General features: G+C 45.1%; 1 long non-coding RNA gene across 2 annotated transcripts; it reads right to left on the reverse strand.

Annotated features, from left to right (window-relative positions):
• Positions 1 to 6,358: 6,358 nt before the first annotated feature.
• LOC108348898 (uncharacterized) lies at positions 6,359 to 17,985 on the reverse strand. 2 transcript variants are annotated; one of them, XR_001842242.3, is made up of 6 exons: positions 17,701 to 17,985; positions 14,270 to 14,377; positions 13,622 to 13,662; positions 11,863 to 11,982; positions 8,528 to 8,726; positions 6,359 to 6,570 (listed from the first exon to the last, which is right to left on the reverse strand). It is a non-coding gene; the product is annotated as an uncharacterized LOC108348898 (long non-coding RNA). The 2 variants fall into 2 exon arrangements; XR_005496869.2 differs by lacking the exon at positions 14,270 to 14,377.
• Positions 17,986 to 19,978: the final 1,993 nt, after the last annotated feature.

Genomic DNA, 19,978 nt, shown 5'->3' on the forward strand with positions numbered 1-19,978 from the left:
CTACTCTGCTGTTTGGGGGATAATGGCGAGCGAGAAAGCCTGCACGTGAGCAGTACAGACACAGTTCTATTTCTAATATGTTCAGACTATGCTGGTTGAGTCGGTAGAAGCTGAGCGGTGAGTAAAGGGGCCAAGCATGCTGCCAGCAGCTGCCAGACTATGGGCATCAGTCATTCCCGTAACAGCCTGGGGAAAAGTCACTGTGTCTTCAGATGAGGAGTCAGAAGGTCTAGCATGTCATGACTCTTGCTCAAGGCTGCACGCTTAGGAAGAGCAGAGTTTGCACCAAAACTTTGGCAAGCTTCCCTTGACCTTTATCTCTGGGTCAAAGCTCAGAGGTGACTGAATCAAAGATGACCTGTCCAGTGCAGTCTGGACTGGAGAGAGATGGGAATAAAGAGAAGGAAGGGGAGGAAGGAGGGGGCGGGGAGGCGGGAAAAGAAAAAAAAAAAGAGAAGGAAGGGAGTGGAGTCCTGGGATGACCAAACTTACTGGTAATGGAGAAGCTTTTTGTTATTTTGTCTTTTTTTTTTTTTTTTGGAGCTGAGGACCGAACCCAGGGCCTTGCTCTTGCTAGGCAAGCGCTCTACCACTGAGCTAAATCCCCAACCCCAATGGAGAAGCTTTAAGGGGAAGATTTCTGACTGTTTGGCTCAACATTCTTATTGTCTTCATGAGAAAAGCAGAGAAGTCAGCCTGAAGGACACAGGTCTGGGGCAACAGGGGTTGAGGAACACATTCTAGAAACTAATCAGCTACTCTGGCTTTTCCGTTTGTCCCTGTCTCCACAGCCCTGTGAACCCCATAGGCCTGCTAAGCAATAGAGAGGTTCTGACCCTGCAACTGGGCCATTTGTTCTCTTCCCCCTCCCAAGATGTCACCTCTCCATTCTACTGTCCTTTAGACGTTAGCAAGCAAAAATACAGTTCTATTGCCAGGTTGACATATGTGGCTGGAGGTAGGTTAAACCATAGCCAGGAAGGTACTGGGTAAAGAAAGGGAGTTTGGGGCAAGAGCAGAGGTTAAATAAAGAGGCAAGATTTGAAAATCTCCCATGAAATGGAGCTTCTGGCCTTTAGCACACCTCAGCAGGAACACTGGGTTCTGTGTGAGTAAATTTATTTTGTTTTCCTGTGAGGGAATGATGATTAAATTATCAGAAACCAAGCTAAAAACCAAGCTGCCTGCAGATTCCCTCACACCCGGGTCCCCCTCACCTCCTGCTTATGAGGTGCCCGGCCTTATCTCCAAGGTTTACTTTAAATGTCCAACACATCTTATTAATGAAAGTAATAAGCTGCTGTTTATTATAAGGCATAATAGGGAATATGACTATTTAATATAAATCTGACATTTAAATTCCACTTAGTTCTGAGATGTGGATGGTATCCGGCAGAACGCTTTACCCTGGAGTAAAAACTCCCTGGGTCTGCATTTTAAAGCATTGAAGTTTTCAAAGTAATGAGGTTCTCTCACTCTCCCCCTCCCCACCCCTTTTCCAGAGGAACCAAATTGTGAAGACATCTGTTCTGTTATTAATTTCACATAAATCTTAAGCTCCTCAAGGCCAGAAATGAGGCTTCGTTCACGTTGAATTAATGAAACATGATTGTAAGTCCCTTGCATGGAAATGCTGTCACACAGTCTTGAGCCGCTTATAAGCGTGGAGTAATCTCAGGAAACTGCCAGGGGACAGCCACTTGAAACCGGCCCTCCCCTCCCCCAGCCCCAGAAAACAATATCTGAAAATATCGCAACACTAACTATGTCCTGAAAGATTGCTAGCAGATGAGAATTTCTGAGAAATGAATCAGACTTTCTCGGTAAAGGATACAAAGATCTCAGGCGAAAGCAGATTACGCAACCCACAAGCTTTGTGGATACAGTTTAATAACAGTGTCTCGGGCAGCCCTGGGATACACCCACCAGGAGGGGAGGCTGGAAGTTTTTGTTAGAGAATGTGCTACATGTGACATAGATTTGAAACTGGAAACCTGGATCGGGTCGGAGTCTGATGGAGGTGCAGAGTGTGTCCGTGTATCCAGAAGACTATAATGTGCAAATGAATAACCGCGTGTGCATAAGCATGCGATGTCGTCTGTGCATGGGATGAAAATGTGTACCTGTATATGTGTACGTATGAAAGAATGTGGATTCCGTGTGTGTTTGTGATTTTGTGTATGTGCATGGGTGAAAGGTGTGTGTGTGTGTCTGTGTAGCTATGTATGCATGTGTGTGTGTGTGTGTCTGTGTAGCTGTGTGTGTGTGTCTGTGTAGCTCTGTATGTGTGTGTGTGTGTGTGTGTGTGTGTGTGTGTGTGTCTATATACAGCAGACTTGAGTCTGTTGGACATGAATCTTCTATTGTAGCTCAAGGAAGCCCATTGAAGCCGTTGTTGAAAAGAATCTTCTCTTGAGGTTTTCATTAGTGGGGTACAGCTATTTAGTTAGTTAGCTAGTTAGCTAGTTAGTTAGTTAGTTAGTTAGCTAGCTAGTTAGTCTTTCAGTTAGCTATTTTTGTCAAAGAAAGACTATTTGAAGGGAGGGCTGGAGACAGTCTGGGATTTCTTAATCAAACTTCCAAGTCTTATTTTTTGGTCTTCCGCTGAGCTGGGATCCCAAAAAGAATCTGCATCTGATATTCACATTTCAGCTCTTCAGAGACTCATTAGCTTTGATATTTATTTATTTATTTATTTGGGGGGGAAAGGAATTAAACAGAGAGGCACCAAGTAAAACCTTTGAATGTGGTGCAAAATTAATTAAAACAGGCAGCTGATAGCTAGGGTGGCAGACAAGAGATTTCAGGGTGCAGACAATGAAACTAATTAGGCTCTGATGGGAAGAATCCTTTCTTATTTGGTGACCATCCATCAGTAATTAATAAACCATCAGTATTGTTATTTGAAGAAGAATAACGAAATTTTAATCCTGGGTTTTGAAGATGCTTTTTGATTTCCTTAACTGTGATCTTCCGAACTAAAGCAAAGAAATAACTTATATTTTGTATTGTACGTTCCTGGAGGGGGTGATGGTAATGGTGATGGTGGTGGTGGTGATGGTGGTGGTATTTTACTAGCAACTGGTTAACTGTTACCCACCCTCAAAATACTACATGTGGATGGAATTCAGCATCACAGTGAGACACAACAGATATTTAATTCCAGGAGTCATCATTAACGCACACAGTGAAGCCAATTTGTGTGTGTAAATGCAAGTGACCTCAGCTATGTTGTGCCTCCAGATATTTTGAAGCATTGGTTTCATCGTTCGTGCCTTGTAGATCTGTGAAAAATATTTACATCTGATCTAGTGAAGAACCCTTGACCACCAGAGTAAGAAAGGCTTGCAGCTCCGCCTGTTGTGAGACAGCACCAAGGGGATCTGGCTTTCTCCTTGGACGCTCCATTCACTCCCATAGAAATGAAACGATCCCTTGGTATTTGTGCTTTTTGTCCTTTGGTATTACGCAACAGCATAAATGTACAACTGGTCCTATGGGGCAATTTAATGCTTACCTGGCCTGTCGCAAACTTTTCTAAGTAGTTACATGTGTCTCTGGTGTGCCCCAGATCTCCTTTCCAGTTCTCTTAGAATCTCCTGTCTACTCGTGCGTTAGCCCAGCATGGAAGGCTTTCTGGGTGACAGTGACTCATGCCTAGCTGTCTAAAGAAAGTACATCCTTGAGAAATACCTCGGGAAGCCTCAGTTCAGTATTTTAAGATGGCTAAAACGCTGGTGGTGGCTTTTCAGGCTTTGTGGTCAATGGATAAAAAGGGAGACTTTTGAGCAAAAGATATTTTCAAGCAGCTCCTCTGGGCCCAATGCACACTGGTAGCCTAGTTTAGAGCTCAGTGAATTATGCCAGAGCTCAGTTTTTCTCCATTTAAAGTAAATCGGAATGATCTTGAGGGTCTTTGGAAGTCTGAATTGTAGTTATGACCTGTACCAGAGAAAGAGTAGGAGACAGTAGGATAGAGATTTTGTTATGTTCGAAGACCCAAGATTCTTCCTTGTAAGTTGCATATATACTGTATGAACGAATTCATTCACTCATTCATTATTCATCCATCCATTCATTCACTGATTTAGTATGTGTCTGGGTATCACAGTCTCTTCTCTTCTCTCTCTCTCTCTCTCTCTCTCTCTCTCTCTCTGTCTGTGTGTGTGTGTATGTGTATGTGTGTGTTTGTGTGTTTGCGTGTGTGTGTGTACTGAGGATTGAATGCCAGGCTGCTAGTCAAGTACTTTGCCACTGAGCTAGATCATAAACCCTCTTTTTATTTTATTTTTTTAATTTTGAGATATGGCCCCTCTAGGTTGCCCAGGCTAGCCTTGAACTCCCTCTGTAGCTTAGGAAAGCCCTTAAACTTGCTGTCTTCCTGTCAACCTCCTGTGTAGCTGAGACCACGGGCCTTCACCACCATGCCTAGCTTCCACAGTTTTTCACTTAAATTTTACAGTGACCCTCTGAAGTGGCCATTTCTAAACAGGAGGGAAATTGAATTTATCGATCTATCAATAAACCATAAATATTGGACAACCAGGACACTGATTAAACCACTAGTACAGGGTTTAGATGCCTCTCATTGTGCCTAGAACTCACTACTGAGAAGGAAGGTAGATGGTCAGAAAGGAAGGGAGGAGTCAGAATGGCTAGCTGCAATGGTGCCTGGGAAACCATGACTAACCGGCCCAAGGAAATGCTTGACTTTTTAAGTGGCTGGTACAGGGTGTGATGGGACATCAGCTATGATTTTCATATCTCTATGCTGCAATGGAAAGCGTTAAGGCTCTGGAGATCAAGTCGTGTTTTGAAAGTCGCCACCAGAAAGTAGGTCTGAATTGGAAGCCATCTTGGGCCTTTCAGACTCCCAAGGCCATATTAACCCTTATGCTGACTGTGGGGGTGTCTCCAGGCTGACCTCAGGATGTCCCAGGCTGGCCCAGAGTTTCCCTACAAAGATAAAGATGAAAGGTTCTAGAAACCAGTCAGAGGAGAGGGAGAGGTTCCAGATTTAATAGGAAATTAACGCACCCATTTGGATTTGATCTTCACATAAGTAACAAGTGATACATACCAGCGACTTTTAGCATATATCTTGGGACATGCTTATATGAAAATTTATCCATTGTTTATTTGAAATTCCAGTGCCATCGGGAATGCTGTTTTATCTGGAAGTCCTGAATGGGAAGGGCTGGCCTGTCACAGGAACACTCACACATCTCAAGACGTTTCAGTCTGTAGGAACACTGACATCTAAGATCCTCCCTGTCAAAGCCTATGATCTGAGCTACAGTCCAAACACTTCTAAACAAACCACCAGTGCCTTTAAAGTGATGGACTCTCAGCGCAGAGGGCATTGGACTCAATACCTATCCTGTCTTGCTTTCTCCCTCTTCCTGTCTTCTCTTTACACAAGGAGGCAAAAGCTAGCGTCCTGGCACTATGGCTTGCTTTGAAGCTAGGCATGCCCTAGCCTCCCAAGCACATGGAAACAATTCTCTTCCCAAAGGCCTTCATGGTTAGCCAGCTGCACGGCGCATGGTTTTACAGCTGTAGTTATAATTTCTGCAGCGCCCCCACCCCAGCCCAGATGGTCTCTATTAGAATGCATTGCTTTTGAAAAGCAAACTGAGTCTTAATTAAAGGTTGGCTATCCAAAGCCTGTTTGCAAATGAGAAAAAAGTAAGCAACCGCTCTGAACAGGGCAATGTGTCGCTTCTGTGGCTGGAATAGCGCTGTCTCCACACATAGAGGGGTCTCCTGTCCTTCAGGCTGTCCCCGTAATTGCATCTGAGCGCTTTGTTGCACGACAGACACAAATGAGCCATGAGCTCAATGGAATAGCTAGGGTGGCTTCTTCAGAGTGAAATGGAGTTTAGTCATGTCCTCTCACAAGCCACCATTCACATACAGTGCCTGGCGAACTGATGGAAGTGGTTTGGTGTCCCCAAACTAGGCCACTGCCTTTGGTAAGGAGGCCAGATGAGCCTTTGCCTCGCTTCCACATCAAGAATGAAACGATCCAGTGGAAACAGACGCCCCCTGCCCGGATCTTCTGAACAAGAATTTCCTCAAGTATCAGTGCATAGAATCCAGGAAGTCCATGATTTTTCTGTTCCTTTTTTGCTAACGAACTTATGAAAGCTAACATGTCCTTTAATTCTGAGTATACAGCAACACAAGACAATCTTCCTGGTCCTACCTGCAAACTCTGTGACTTAGTCATCAATGGACGTTCCAGGTGTTCAAAAATATCTTGAAATAAACTCATCACCCTCTGGACCTTTTAACGATTGTTGGTCCTACCTCTCCACCTTTTATTTCGAGAAAGCATGCACAATGCCGTACTGTGTTGAAATTATTTCCACAACTGTTTATTTTATGTAACTCGTTTTGTAAGCATGTCTTCTATGCGTGTGAATCATTCATTACCTTGCAAGAATTCTTGAAGGCATTCTGCTGAGTGGAATAAGCCAGATAGCAAAGGGCACGTGCTATGTGACTTCCCCCTATGTCAGGCCATGAGGCAGTCGGCTGCACAGAGTGTAAGCAGAGTAGAGGTGCCTGGAGAGAGCAGGGGAAGGAACAGCGAGTCATTGTTCTGTTTCGGGTGAGATCATGATTCATAGCCCAGGTTACTCTTGAACTTTGCCCCAGCCTCTTCACTACTGCATTTAAGGGAAGATCACTATGCCCAGTCATGAGTTATTTTAATGAGGACAGTATTCTGAGTTTGGGAGATTAAAAAAAAAAAACTGTTCTGAGGATAGATGGTGGCTATCCTGGAAAGCAGCGTGATTTTACTGAAGGCCATCGGACTCTGCATTTGGGGACAGTTAAACATTGAGCCACTGTATTGCTGCGTGCCTGCAACCCCAGGATTTGGGAGGTTGAAGTATGAGTTCGAGGCCAGCATGGGATATGTAGTGAGAACTTGTCTTGAAGCAAAAGCAGAAGCAAGGAAAGAAGAGAAGGAGGAGGAGGAGGAAGAGGAGGAGGAAGAGGAGGAGGAGGAGGAAAATAGCAATTGTCACACTTTTCTAAAATCCATCAGAAAGTTACATGTGTTTTCGCATCATATCCCACACCCTGTGTTGCCCTGTAAAGGGACCCACAGCCCTCAGCGGACCTTGGTTCTAAGGCCGTGGTTCTCAACCTTCCTAACACTGTGACCCTTTAATACCGTTCCTCATGTTGTGGTGAACCCCAGTCACCGAATTATTTTGTTGCTACTTCACAACTGTAATGTTGCTACTGTTTATGAATAACTATGTAAGTGGGTCAAGGTTGAGAACCACTGGTCGAAAGGGATTTCCCATCCTTGATGGGAAGCACACCTTTGCAGGTCTGCTCTGCTCAACGTGCCACCCTTCCAGCCCCTGTTCTGCAGTCAAGACTAGGCTAGGGGTCTAGTCTCCAGTCATGTAGTATCCTTCTAGTATTCCTCTTGAGCCTTGCTGCCTGCCAAGAACCTAATGCCTCCTTCTACTTAATGAAAGGCCTATTTGTCAAATGTCAGGGAGCACGCACACCACAGGAGAGCCAAGTGGAGACTTTCTCCTGGATGCCATTGGAAAGGTTGCTTTGTGAGAGTCACCGATGACTTCATGGTCTGTCTGCAGACATTGAAGTGTATCTCAGGGTCACCTTCCCACAGTTTATAAGATGCTCCACGATCCTACGTTACCTCCCCTACCCTGTGACCAAGTCATCACACCTGGAGCACCATTTTGCAGATAAAGAACTGAGGCCTTAAAATGTCACGTGGACTTGTGTGACCCCAAAGTGTTTTTAGCATGAGCCGTCTCCTCCACTGATTTAGTTTCATCGAGGTCATGCTTTATGGCCCAAGTTGGCCCCGAACCTTCATTTCTCTGTGCTCAGCCAGCCCAGTGCTGCTGTTACGGGATTGACCACTATGCCTAGCCAAGAGTTGTTTTCACGGGGAAGTAATTTTTAGTTTGGAAATATGAGCAGCAGTTGAAGGTGCTTCTGGGTGGAGCCGTGTATTGGGTCGAGCTAGACCGAGTACCTGCGATCTCATATACACGACACAAGTTCAGCTCTGTGGATAAAGACTGGAATGATACAAGAAAGGAGGGGACGGGACAGGGAGCAGAGGAAGGCAAGTGATGTCTTAGCAAGTAAGTAAAGGAGGTCTTGGCATCCTCACCTGGAAAGTGGGTCTGCGAAACCTACCACACGGGTGGACCGTCAGGAGGATTTGAATATGTTACATTCACTTCTCTCCTCCATGCCCCACTTCCTGCCTGCCTGCTCCTCCTTCCCTCTCCCTCACACACGCACATAAACAAACAGATGGGGTTGCATAATTTTAGAAGTGGAAAAGAAAGGAGACAGTGTAGGCTTGGTCTGTGTTAAAATGCAAAGTAAGTGGGACTTGTGGACAAACAGTGTGGTAGGCAGTGTTAGGGGAACCGCACCAGATGCTAGGGTAGGGGATCCCCAGGAGTTGTCATCTGACGCTGCCTAGGAATCTCACCCCAGACAAGCAGCCTACCATTACAGCCTCATGCCTTTGAGTCTGGCACACTCCCTCTGCTGAGGGGATGTGAAGAGTTGATGAGGGCCCACTGGACAGAAGAGCTCTGGGAAAGGGGGTTCTTGAGCAGTGGAACCAGAGTGGCCATGGCTAGAATGTGCCATAGTGATGTGCTTCTCCATTATACAGAAGAAGGTTCCGGCGGCTCTGCAGATACCTAAGGAAGGAAAAGAAGCTATCCCAAAGCCCACAGATAAAACTTGACAGAGGACTTCGTTCTTGTGGCTCGTGACCATGCAATCAGGTTGCTTGGCGCCAGCCTCTTATCTCTAGTCTGATGTGAGGCCAGATTGCCATCCAGCTGGGGCCTGCTTCTTATTGCCTCCCAACCACTTCCTCAGAGCTCCCTGGAACTCAGCACATCTGGCCACCCGGTGGGCTCTTGTTCAAGGGAATGGGGAAAAGACAAACCGGCATGCATAGGGGCGTGTGATCTACAAATACAGGCAAGGTATCGACAAGGATTCTAACTTGTTCTCTTGCCTGGGACTAGCTCGCCTGCCCTCAGGACCTCTGTTTTCTGGACTGTAAAATTCTGGAGGGGAGTCAAGGCCACCTGATGCCTAAAAACTATTCTTGTTCTTTAAATAAACCATCATGGGGCTGGGGAGATGGCTCAGTGGTTAAGTGCATACACTGCTCTTGTCGAGGGTCAAGGTTCAGTTTGCCGCACCCATGTAAGGGGGTTAGGGTTAGGGTTAGGGTTACCACAGTCTGTGACTCTAGTTTAGTGGGATCCAACAGCATCAGCATTTGCTGGCACTTACCTTCATGTGCACACACCCATGTACAAATACATACATACAATTACAAAAGTCTTTTAAAAATCATAGTATGAGTGGTATTTCCACCTATAAACACAGATGCAAATGAAGTTCACAGGGAAATATTTGTGAAAACTGTTGCATCCGAAGCCCAGTTTTCCCAGAGTCAAATGCCTGGTACCTATGCACAAACCAATTAAATGATCAGCGAAGGAGTTGGGGCCATGCATATACACGGGTTTCAAATTAGTGAGAGCTCGGTCTTTAAGTAGGCCTTAATAGGTACCTTTACGTTAGAAGCCGCACACTAGGACCATTGCGTCTTTTTGTAATGTACAACATTTTTGAAATGAGCAAGCATTTGAACAGAAGATTTTTCATCAAAGTCCAAGTATTACATGTCTCCAGAAAAAAAGAAAAAAGAAAGAAAAAGAAAAAGCTGTGGATGTAATCCTAGTCAGACTGACTGACATTCTCTCTTGTTATTGGTGTGATTTGAATTTGAGACTTTGGTTGATGCAAAAAAAAAAAAGTTTAGCTATCCAGAGAAAAGGGAGATGGCCCTGGTGGAGATGTTCCTGTCTTTAGGTGACTGATTCTGACTCCAACCACATTCCTTTGCTGGATGTGACCACATCATGGTTATGAACTGGCCACATGCCTGTCAGCCCGTGCCTTTCCCAAAGTGGCTTCGTTCGGCTCAGAAGTAGGAAGGGGCTCACAGTGACTGGGGCCCTGATGCTTCCAGAAATGCCCAGCCTCTGGCTGGGTCTAGGTCACTCGCTGAACCTCCAGGACACTTACTGTCAACTGATGGCTGTCCCCAAGTCTTTTTCAGCTGTGTAGAATTGCTTTCTCTTTCTGAGGGCAGGCTGAGGAGCCTTAGTGAAAGGCTCTTAGGTTTTTCCAAAATAACTTTTCAAATGAATTATTTATATTTTAATTATGAATGTTGTATGCGTGCCTGTATCAGAGTAGGTACAGTTGAATGCAGGGTCCAGGGAAGCCAGAAGAGGGCGCTGCTTCCCCTGGAACTGGAGTTACAGACATGAGTAAACAGAGGTGAGTACTGGGAACTAAACTCTGGTGCTTGGATCCTCTGTAAAAGTAGTTTTTATTTCCAACAGCTGAACCATCTCTCCAGCCCAGAAAGTAATGACTTTTAGAAAGGTTTTTTTTCCCCCTCTGGGATTTTTTAAAACTCTCCCTCCATTACTAGTCTTGACTCCCCCTCTGTCTGCAGCTTGTTCTTCTCTAGTGAGGGCTCAGGGAGACCTCTGGGAGCTTACTCCATGAGGACTTTCAAAGGCTGGAACTCTTAAGTCAGGCTGTGGTTCTATAGCTGAAAATGTTAAGAAGGTCACTCAAGGAAGAAAGAAGCCTGGGGCAGCCTGCAGAGACAGGAGGCTCCAAGCACATCTGGGAAGCCTTTGTTGGATGGGAAAATAAAAGAGTGTGCCTCATCCTAGGAAGATGTTAATAAAGACGGGTCAGGTCCAGAGTGCAAGCCGCTACATGCCCTTCCTAGTTTGTCCAAAGGTCAGCAAAAACCATGGGAGACTTAAAGCCAATAAGGCTGTGCTCAGATCTGGGTTTTGCAGAGGGCACTGGATGTGTTTGCAAGAGAAACAGAAAGAGGGAGATCGGAAAGAGCACAGCAGATGTCCACGTGGGTGTCGGAGGCAGCAGAGGTGTGACTCGGGGAGGAAACAAGGAGACACTAGTTTATGGGGCATTTGTAGGTCCAGGTCCCCACGTGTCCAGTGAGGAAGACCTGGGGAGCCAGAGACAGGGGCAGGGGATGTCTACCCCCGGGCTCCTGAAGGACGGCTTCTCTAGTAAGACTGGGGGATGGGGACTGGGGGACGGGGAGGCCAGAGGGTCTGGGTTTATACTTGAATGTGCTTCTGGGTTTCTGGCATCCCTCTGAATGCTCTTCAGAGAAGTTTGTGGGTGAATATGCTTGTCTTCGAACACACAACAGGTGCATGCTAATTGTGCAGTGTCTTACATCAAGAAAACTGTTTCCCTTCTGCTCTTACCGCCTGGGAGGCACTCAAACCCCTCAATCAGTTCTTGTCTCCCAGCAACCCCTCTCCTGCAAGCCTGGAGTCTATTTATCCCCTCCCCACTCTCTCCCCCTTCGTGACGGGCACCTTGATTTAATCTTGAATTCCCCCATTTGGCACAGTGTTTAATATACAGAAATGTCACCAAAAGTTGAGGCTCAAATACATAATATCATCTATTTCCTCGCAGCCCTGAGCGGCCTAGGGCTTGTCTCCTGTCACCCGATGATCTGAGTCCAGGTTCTTAAAGACTTCTCTCCAGCTTGGAATTTCCCAGATACCCACAAACCAGTTATGTTTCCAGAGTTATTTTTTTTTAAAAAGTCAGAATTCACACGAAATTGGGGTGTTGCACCACCAGATCACAACATCCTGCTTCTTTGATAAGCTGTAAGGTCAGGAGAGACTCGACAGGCTTTGATTCACAATTTCCCATACCCCCCCCCCCAACCTCACTCACCCGCAAGGCTCCCCTGGTCCTGGGCAGAAGGCTGGTTTCTCTGCCCACACTATTTCTTTTCCTTCAGTAGTGTGGCAGAATATTATACATAGCAGAATAGAATATTATATAGTTGTGACTCTAACGAAGCAAAAAGCACAGTGAGAAAACAGCATGTGGGAGAAATGGTGAGTATAACTTGTTTTTCTCTTATTTTAACTGCTGGGGGCAGTAGGGAGTAGGGGGCACCTGCAATTGGACATGAGGCCTCTTATCTGTATAGCTAAGTCCAATACCAGTGAGCTTCCCGAGGGTCCCACGTACTGTTTTAAAGGTACAAATGACCTCCTGTTTGCTTACTTTTTTATACATATCCTTCACCCTGATTCCTCTCTGGACACAGGCCTGCGGACCTCCTGCAGGGAGGGAGGGAGGGCACAGTAGCTGGGAATATCATCTTTCTGGGTGGACTTGGACAAGTTTCTGCCTCTCCCCACAGCTGTTTACTCTTGCAAAATGGGAGGCAGGCGACACTATCTTGCCTGCAGTGGCTGTGAGGGTCGAGGGAAGCAAGTCCTACGAAGACTGATGCCAGTGACAGCCACTGGCATCAGTCTGCAAAGAACAGGTGATGCTCTGTCGCTAGGGTAGTAGTGACATATTGACTCACTCACTCTCCGGTTAATTCAATTGGAAAGCAGTTATTGACTTATTGACCCAAAAGGGTAATGCCTTTAAGAAATGCCAAAGCACACGTGTTCGGGTTTCTTCATCCTCACAGTAAAATTGTCTTAGTTATTCTTACAGAACATATTTCTGGGGACTTACTAAGGACTAATGATATCAGAAACTCTAGAGCAGGGTCTCCATGCTAAAATGAGGACTGATATACCAAACGATGACCTGGCAGGGGAACTCTCCTGAAGCCAGATTGGGTCAAACATGAGTTGAGCAGGTGCCTCGAAGTTTGTACCTGAGTATCCATCTGCCTCACCAACCCACGCTCTCCAGAAATGCCACAATGACAGATCTCCTCCCCTTCTTTTCATTACTGTTCTACTGTAGTAGTGCCCCCATCTGTGAGGATAGTTTCCCAGGACCCCACTGGACTTCTGAAACCACAGTGCTGATTAGCCCAACAGTAAGCATGGAATAGCCCTCCATAGCTACTCCCTGAGGTCTGAATAAATGGCCATTGTCCCAAAGTTCTACCTGCAACTGTGTCTTCCCCTGGAGTTCCTGGGTTTGTCTTACCCCAATCATAGCAGCCAAACCCAGACCAGACATGACCAATGTCTCTAGAAGGAATTTTGGAAATCAGTTAGGACAGTTTTCCCCAAAACAAAGGGTTCTCCTCACCTTCACAGTGTGCGCTGTATTTAAACGAGCCCACAGTGTCGTCAGAGCAGTTAACATTTGTTTATATAACTTGACAAAGAACTCTTCTCAAAACCGATAATTTCAGGGAAAACATGCCACCATTTGCCGAAGACAGAAATATAACAATAAAAGTAGGCACACACAAATCAAGAAGTCTGTTTATGCAATTTAGTTAGGACGGGAGCCTGTGACCTTTGCTCTCACCATTCACGTGGAGGGTTGGAGTCACTGGAGAGCTGCAAAGCGTCGGCACTTTTCCAACACTTGATTTGATGTTAGGGCCTTACGCATCACTTTATAGACCACCCCGTTTATACCCAGCCATCAGCGGTATTCCCCCAGTGGAGAAATCTAACTTCTGTACTTTAAAATCTGAGGCCTCAGAGGGAAAAAGACTTACCCAAGTTCTCTCCACTCAATACTTCTGCTGACTTTCTATCCCTGTGGTTGGAGGAAGGATAGGGAACAGGTGAGACCAAAGAGGCATGTAGGCACTCCTCAATTTAAGACACACTGTGTATGTGTGTGTATGACCTGGCCGTGGCTTAAAAGGCTGTCCCATGTTTACTTCTGCCTATCAAACACTTCCTAGGTGTCTGAGGTGCGAGCCAGGCAGGCCAAGTCCCATCCACCCTGACACAAAAGAGAGAAGAAGGTACCCAGGGAGCTCCCACAGTGCCCTGCGCTTCATGATTCCCATCCACACCTGCCCACGGGAGTGACTGGGGGTCTTTGTGTGACGCTGGCGTGTTTTTTTCATTTTTAGAGAGCAACTACCCCCTCACACCATTCTGGGTCCTGAGAATGCTGCTAATTTCCGTGTCTGGCTTCCAGATCCAGACGTCAAAACAACCACCTTTCATCTCAGGTTTTTAATACAGAAGACCTTCAATATTGGGAACAGATAGCTTGGAAGGTGGGTTCATATCTCTCAGCAAGATGGCTGTAACTTAAGTCTCCCTCCCCCAATGAAGGCTTTCTCTCTCGCCCGCGCGTAGCTATTTGAATACAAATGCCCCTTTCATTTGACTGATTGGAGGTCTCCAACCTGCAATAAATGAAACATTCGATCCCCTTGAATCCGAACCACTTTTTCTTTGATTTTCTTTTACTTCTATTTCTTCTGCCTTTGTTCTGTAGCTCGAGTCAAATTTCCCTTTAGAAATTGAAAGAATGTGTGTGGGTTTTTTCTGCTCTCCGCTGCCCCCACCTCCACCCCTTAAACCAAACTCTGGTGCAACTGCCGGGTCATGGACTAGAATATGCAGAGCAAATTCAACAGCAGCCTGTCTCGTCTCAGGAAATGTGCTTAGCAGACCACTGTCCCTCCATGCATGGGCAGTGGCTGCACAAATTAATCCGTGTGTACTGGTCACTAAGGATGGCCCACTGAGTCACCCCCGCACTTGAGAGAATATCCGAACGAAGACAATTTTCTCTGAGGAAAGAACTTGGTTACTCATGCACAGAGGCTCCATGCTGGCATCTCACTGTGGAGAGGCGCTTTAATTATTGTTTTAATACTCAGTCTATCCACATGAAACACATTAAGTCATTAGTTTCAGCTAACGGCAAAGGAGGGACCCGTTAGTCTCTGAGGTGACTGGAGAGTTTACGCTAGGCACGACAAAAAAGCAAGCAACAGACAAGCATGGGCATGAACACCTACAATCTCAGCCCTGGGGAGGCTGAATCGGGAAGACTGTGAGTGCAAGACCAGCCTGGACCACACTCTGAGATGCCATCAACATCTCCTGACACGGGCAGCGGACTCTAGGAGTAGCCACTGATTCCTCTGCACTCACTCTTCTAGTTGTGCTGGGTCTTGTGTGAGCCAAGATGTTGATCTCCTTCACAGTCTTGTAGGTAGTAGTAGTGGAAAAGCTGCCTCCTTTTTGAATTGATTGACTGTCCCTTGGGAGTGGTTGTGTTGGTATCAGGACATGTGTCCATTTTCCATCATTGTGACAAACTGTACAAAAAAATTTTTTTTATTTGTTGGCTGCTGGCTTTGGTGCCTGTGACACAGCGGCCATCATGATGGAAAGGCTTGGACAAGAAAACTGCTGACCTCATGTCAGCCGTGAAGCAGAAAAAAGAGCAGTAAGGGATTAAGTATCTCTTCCGACTGATATTCACACCAGTAGTTAGAGACCAAGCAGCATTCATACGCTGCTTCTAGATTTCTGACTCTAGAAACTGTATTAGTGAAGTGTTTAAGCTGTGAAGTCTGGGGCATGTATTCTTATGTAGTAGTAGTATTAACTTAACGTCCCAAGAGTTCCTGGTTGGCTTCTTCAAGATGTAGGACAGGGTGTTCTTCCTGTCCCCAAATGCATTTTCATTTCTTTCTTCATACAATAGATGCTTAACATGAAATAGGTACTTGAATGCCTTCATTCTCCCGACTCCCTTGCAGCTAGATATTATCCTATATTATTTATATATTATTTATGTTCGGGTGACATGTAGAAGCAAGACATGCAACTTTGGGGAGTGCTATGAGCTAATTCATGTATTCATGATCTTGGCTTGTTCTTCAATCAGCTCAGGGATATTCTTCCCATCTTCCTTCCCTCTGAAAACTGGATCAAGATGTGAAACAGTATAGTGGCAATGCAGGCCAGTGGCAGAAGGCATGGGACACTGACACTGAAGAGTCTCAGATCATTCATGTGGCCCTCTGAGGTGGGAAGAAGCAAGCTGATGCTGAAGTTCCCTAAAGCTCACCCTGTTCTCAAATCTAATCTCAAACAAACTTCTGACTTACGTGCAAATATGGCAACTCACACAACCAAGTCAGAAATTCTCCTAACGCAGAAATGTCTTCAACTGACCCAGGAATCTCCCAACACCAACACAGACAGGCAGGGAGAAAAACCTGCTTTAATGTCCTATAAGACCTTGTGCTTTTTGGATACTTCTGTCTTTAGTTGTCTTAGATTTTCTTTTTCCTGCTGATGTGAGAAAAGCATCTTGAGGAAGAAAGGGTTTATGTGGCTCGCAGGCTACAGTTCACTACTGAGAGGATTGCAAGGCAACACAGAAGCAGAAGCAGTCGTTCCCATCACATACGTAGTCAGGAACAGAAAGCTATGAGCTAATTCATGTGTTCATGTCCTCAGCTTGCTCTTGCCTTTCCAGTCAGCTCAGGATCTAGCCTGTGAAATGGTACCACCCACAGCCAGTGTATTTCCCCACCTCAACCAATCCAGTTAAGAAAATCCCTCGTACGCACTTCAACCAGACAGCCTAACCATGACTCCCTTACCGGGTGATTCTAGATGGTGTCAGACGGATAAGAAGCGAATCATCACTTACTGTCTGGAGGGTCCTAACCAGAAGCTTCTGTTGCTGAGGAAGATTGAACATTTCCAGAGATGATCCCTCATCCATCTGCCCCAACACCTCCCACAAGCTTCTTCCCTACTGCCAAAGCACTTCCCTTCAAACCTCACTGTTGAGTGTACTTCACCCTCATTACCTCTCCTTGTTCTGTCTTCTTTGAGGCCTCACCCACATCCTTGCTCAGGCCTTGAACTTTTCCCTCTTGTAATCTCTTTTTACCTAAAAAGTCTACATGACCCTAAATGTGTGTATATGTGTATGTTTGTATATGTATATGTATGCATATGTATGTACGAGTATGTATGTATATGTATGTGTATGTATGTGATGTATATGTATGCTATCTGTACCTGTACATATATATATATATAGATAGATAGATAGATAGATAGATATGATATATATATATGTCTACAAACCATTTGCTAATAATAAATTACAACATAGTATATTTTTTAAAGTTTTGAAATAATATATTATGTATAATATATTTAATATGTAATTATTGTAAAGCAATTTTATAGACATGATTTTTGTCATTTATTAGAGAGGGGAACAAATTTGCATAGTAATGACATTTATCTTTACATAAAGAACTAATCATTGGTTGCAGGCTTAGCCTATTGGCTCTTACAATACACTTAACAAACTATTCTTTCTAAAGTAAAATGAGGAAGGAGCATTAAATCTTGGCTGAGTATTTGCTGCCACAGGACAGAGCATTTTCAATGGTTTTCAGTGTTGATCAGCGCTTTGACTCTAAAATCCTCAGTGCTTAGAAATCCACTTGCGTAGACATTTAGTACAACGTGGCAGAAATATGTTCAAGGGTATTTCAGAAATTGCTGGAAATTCGTTTCTAATCCCAAAGCCAAGATTCATTTAATGATCTTTTTAATGAAGATCAAACTGGCCATTCAAATAGCAGTTTTCAAAATAAAATATTCTAACACAACATACTCCAAATATATACTAATTTGACATGTGCTAAGGAATGAGGGTAGGAAACTATTCTTTGTTTTCCTTAATTAAACCATTGTGGGTCTGAGGCAGAAAACATTGTATTCACATTAAAACAAAACAAAATAAAACAAAAATAAACCCAAAAATCCTCTGCAATTCATCACATACCTGAGCTGAGGGGTGTCAGGTGATCTCACAGCTCCTAGGGGAGGTATACGATGTATGAAGATGTGTCTGCATTCAGGACAGAGCCTGTCATGAGCTCACATGATACAACCAGAAACACCCTGGATTGATTATGTGTTTAATTTTTTACAATTATCTGTTGGCCATTACGCATTAAGAAAACTTTGACTGTTGGCAAATTTTCTGAGTTACATGACCCAGTAAGAATCTGGGCCCTAATTCAATAAGGCTCTCCTTCCCTGCCCTCCTATCAGAACTCTGCACCCAGATGCTTGCTTCTCCCTCTACACTGTGACCTCACACTCCCTCAGATTCTCTGCCACCTTCTGAGGACCTAGCACTCCTGTTCCCTAAATGCTGGCTGGCCCTGCAGGAGCTCCTATCTTCCCCATCTTAATCTCCCCACCCCCAGAGCCTTCTGTGTTTCCTGGGCTCAGGCTCTTCCAAATTCCCATTTGCTTCTGTGGCCAAACAGTCCCTGGCGTTTTTTTCTCTGGCAAAGCAAAACCAAAAGAAACCCCAAACCAAAAACCGCTAGCCCCTCCCCACTCTCTTGCCCTCCCAGCCCTATAGGCTTCCTTGTACGCCCGTCTCCCAACCCCCACTTCTCCATCCTAGGACATCTCATAAACATCCCTCATCTTCAAGCAGTCTCCCGGGAGCTTTCCTTGTCCACATACCCTAAAGCCTCCTGGTATCTGCCTCCATCCTGAGGACACCACCTTTCTCAGGAGACTTTCTCTACCCAATAGACCCCAGAACCTTCACTTGGACTTCTCTCTGCCCCGGGGCTGCCAAGCTTTGTTCCTGTCCAGAAAGGTCACGTGTGGAAACGTCCACACTATTATGTTTGGTGTACTCAGAGCTGGGGCCTGCTTGGCATATAAAGAAGCAACAATAAAGCCCCTGGCTATTAAGATTCAATAATATCTTGCCACAAAGGACTCAAGTAGGCCAGGTGGAAGGATGCATGCCTATAGTCCCAGGTTATACTCCTGGAGCAGGAGGGTCATGGATTCAAGTTCTGCTTGGGCTATGTAGTAAGCGCTAGGTTACTTTGAGCTTACATAACGAGATTGATGAAAACAAAAACTAAATAAATAAGTAAATAAATACAAGATTCAGTGGGAAGAATGACTTAATATGTCTGCCCTTTCTGTTACTAAACTAAAACTGACCAAAAACATCTTGGGGGATGAAACAGACTGTTTGACTGACACTTCCAGGTCACAGTCCGTCACTGAGGGAAGTCAGGGCAGGAACTAAAGCAGAAACCATAAAGGGATACTGTTTACTTGGCCATTCACTGGCTGTTGTTCAGCTAGCTTTCTTATGCATCCCAGGACCTCCTTCGTAGGGTTGGTGCTACCTATAGTGGGCTAAGCCTATCCACATCAATAATCAGTCAACACAATCTCTTACAGACATGGCCACAGGCCAATCTGATGTGGGCAATTTCGTGATTGAGGTTCCCTCTTCCCAGTTCCTAATTGCAGGTTGTATCAAGTTGACAATAAAAACCAACCACCACAGAGTCTTACTTTCTCTAGAAAGACATCACTAATTCTCCTCTTGGATATTGTCTGTAAATATTACACACACACACACACACACACACACACACACACACACACACACACAAACACACACATTTACTCTAAATAGCAACACAGACAAAACGCCATATAAACACAAAGGAAGTGGTGCAGAATGGAGACACTGGCCAACTTTGGATCTGAGGCGCATATGTGACAGCCCAGGTTTCTGAGAGGGACGAGGGTAGGGAAGGAAGGACAGTGTGGTTCTGTCATACAGCGAGCTGGAGGCCAGAGCTCTGAACAGTGGGAAACACGCCTGCATCCGAGTGCGACGCGAAGAAACTAACTCCTAGGGGCTCACCAAGTACAAAAGTTTATCATTCTACAGCAGTTGAAATACTGACATTAATATTAGAATAGAAGCAAATTTTACTCAATAATCAAAAATGCAAAAGACTGAATATGCCACTGGCAGAAATGGAAAATGGCACCCTCTCAACCCTCCCAGGCTACTAGTAATTGTACAGAGCGACTTAGTTCTGCAAAAGGTTATAAACAAGTTCTTGCCAAGCCAATCCCTTCCTCGTTATGGAGCCTGGGTCTGTTGCTTATGAGGGGGCAAACTTCTTTGCTTGTACTCGAACCCTTTTCTCATAGCCCACTCTGTTTTGGCAATAAATTGTATAGGCCTCTGCTTGAGCTGGGTCTTGAATATTTGGTTC

The sequence above is a fragment of the Rattus norvegicus genome, chromosome 19, assembly GCF_036323735.1.
Source record: "Rattus norvegicus strain BN/NHsdMcwi chromosome 19, GRCr8, whole genome shotgun sequence".
NCBI lineage: Eukaryota > Metazoa > Chordata > Mammalia > Rodentia > Muridae > Rattus > Rattus norvegicus.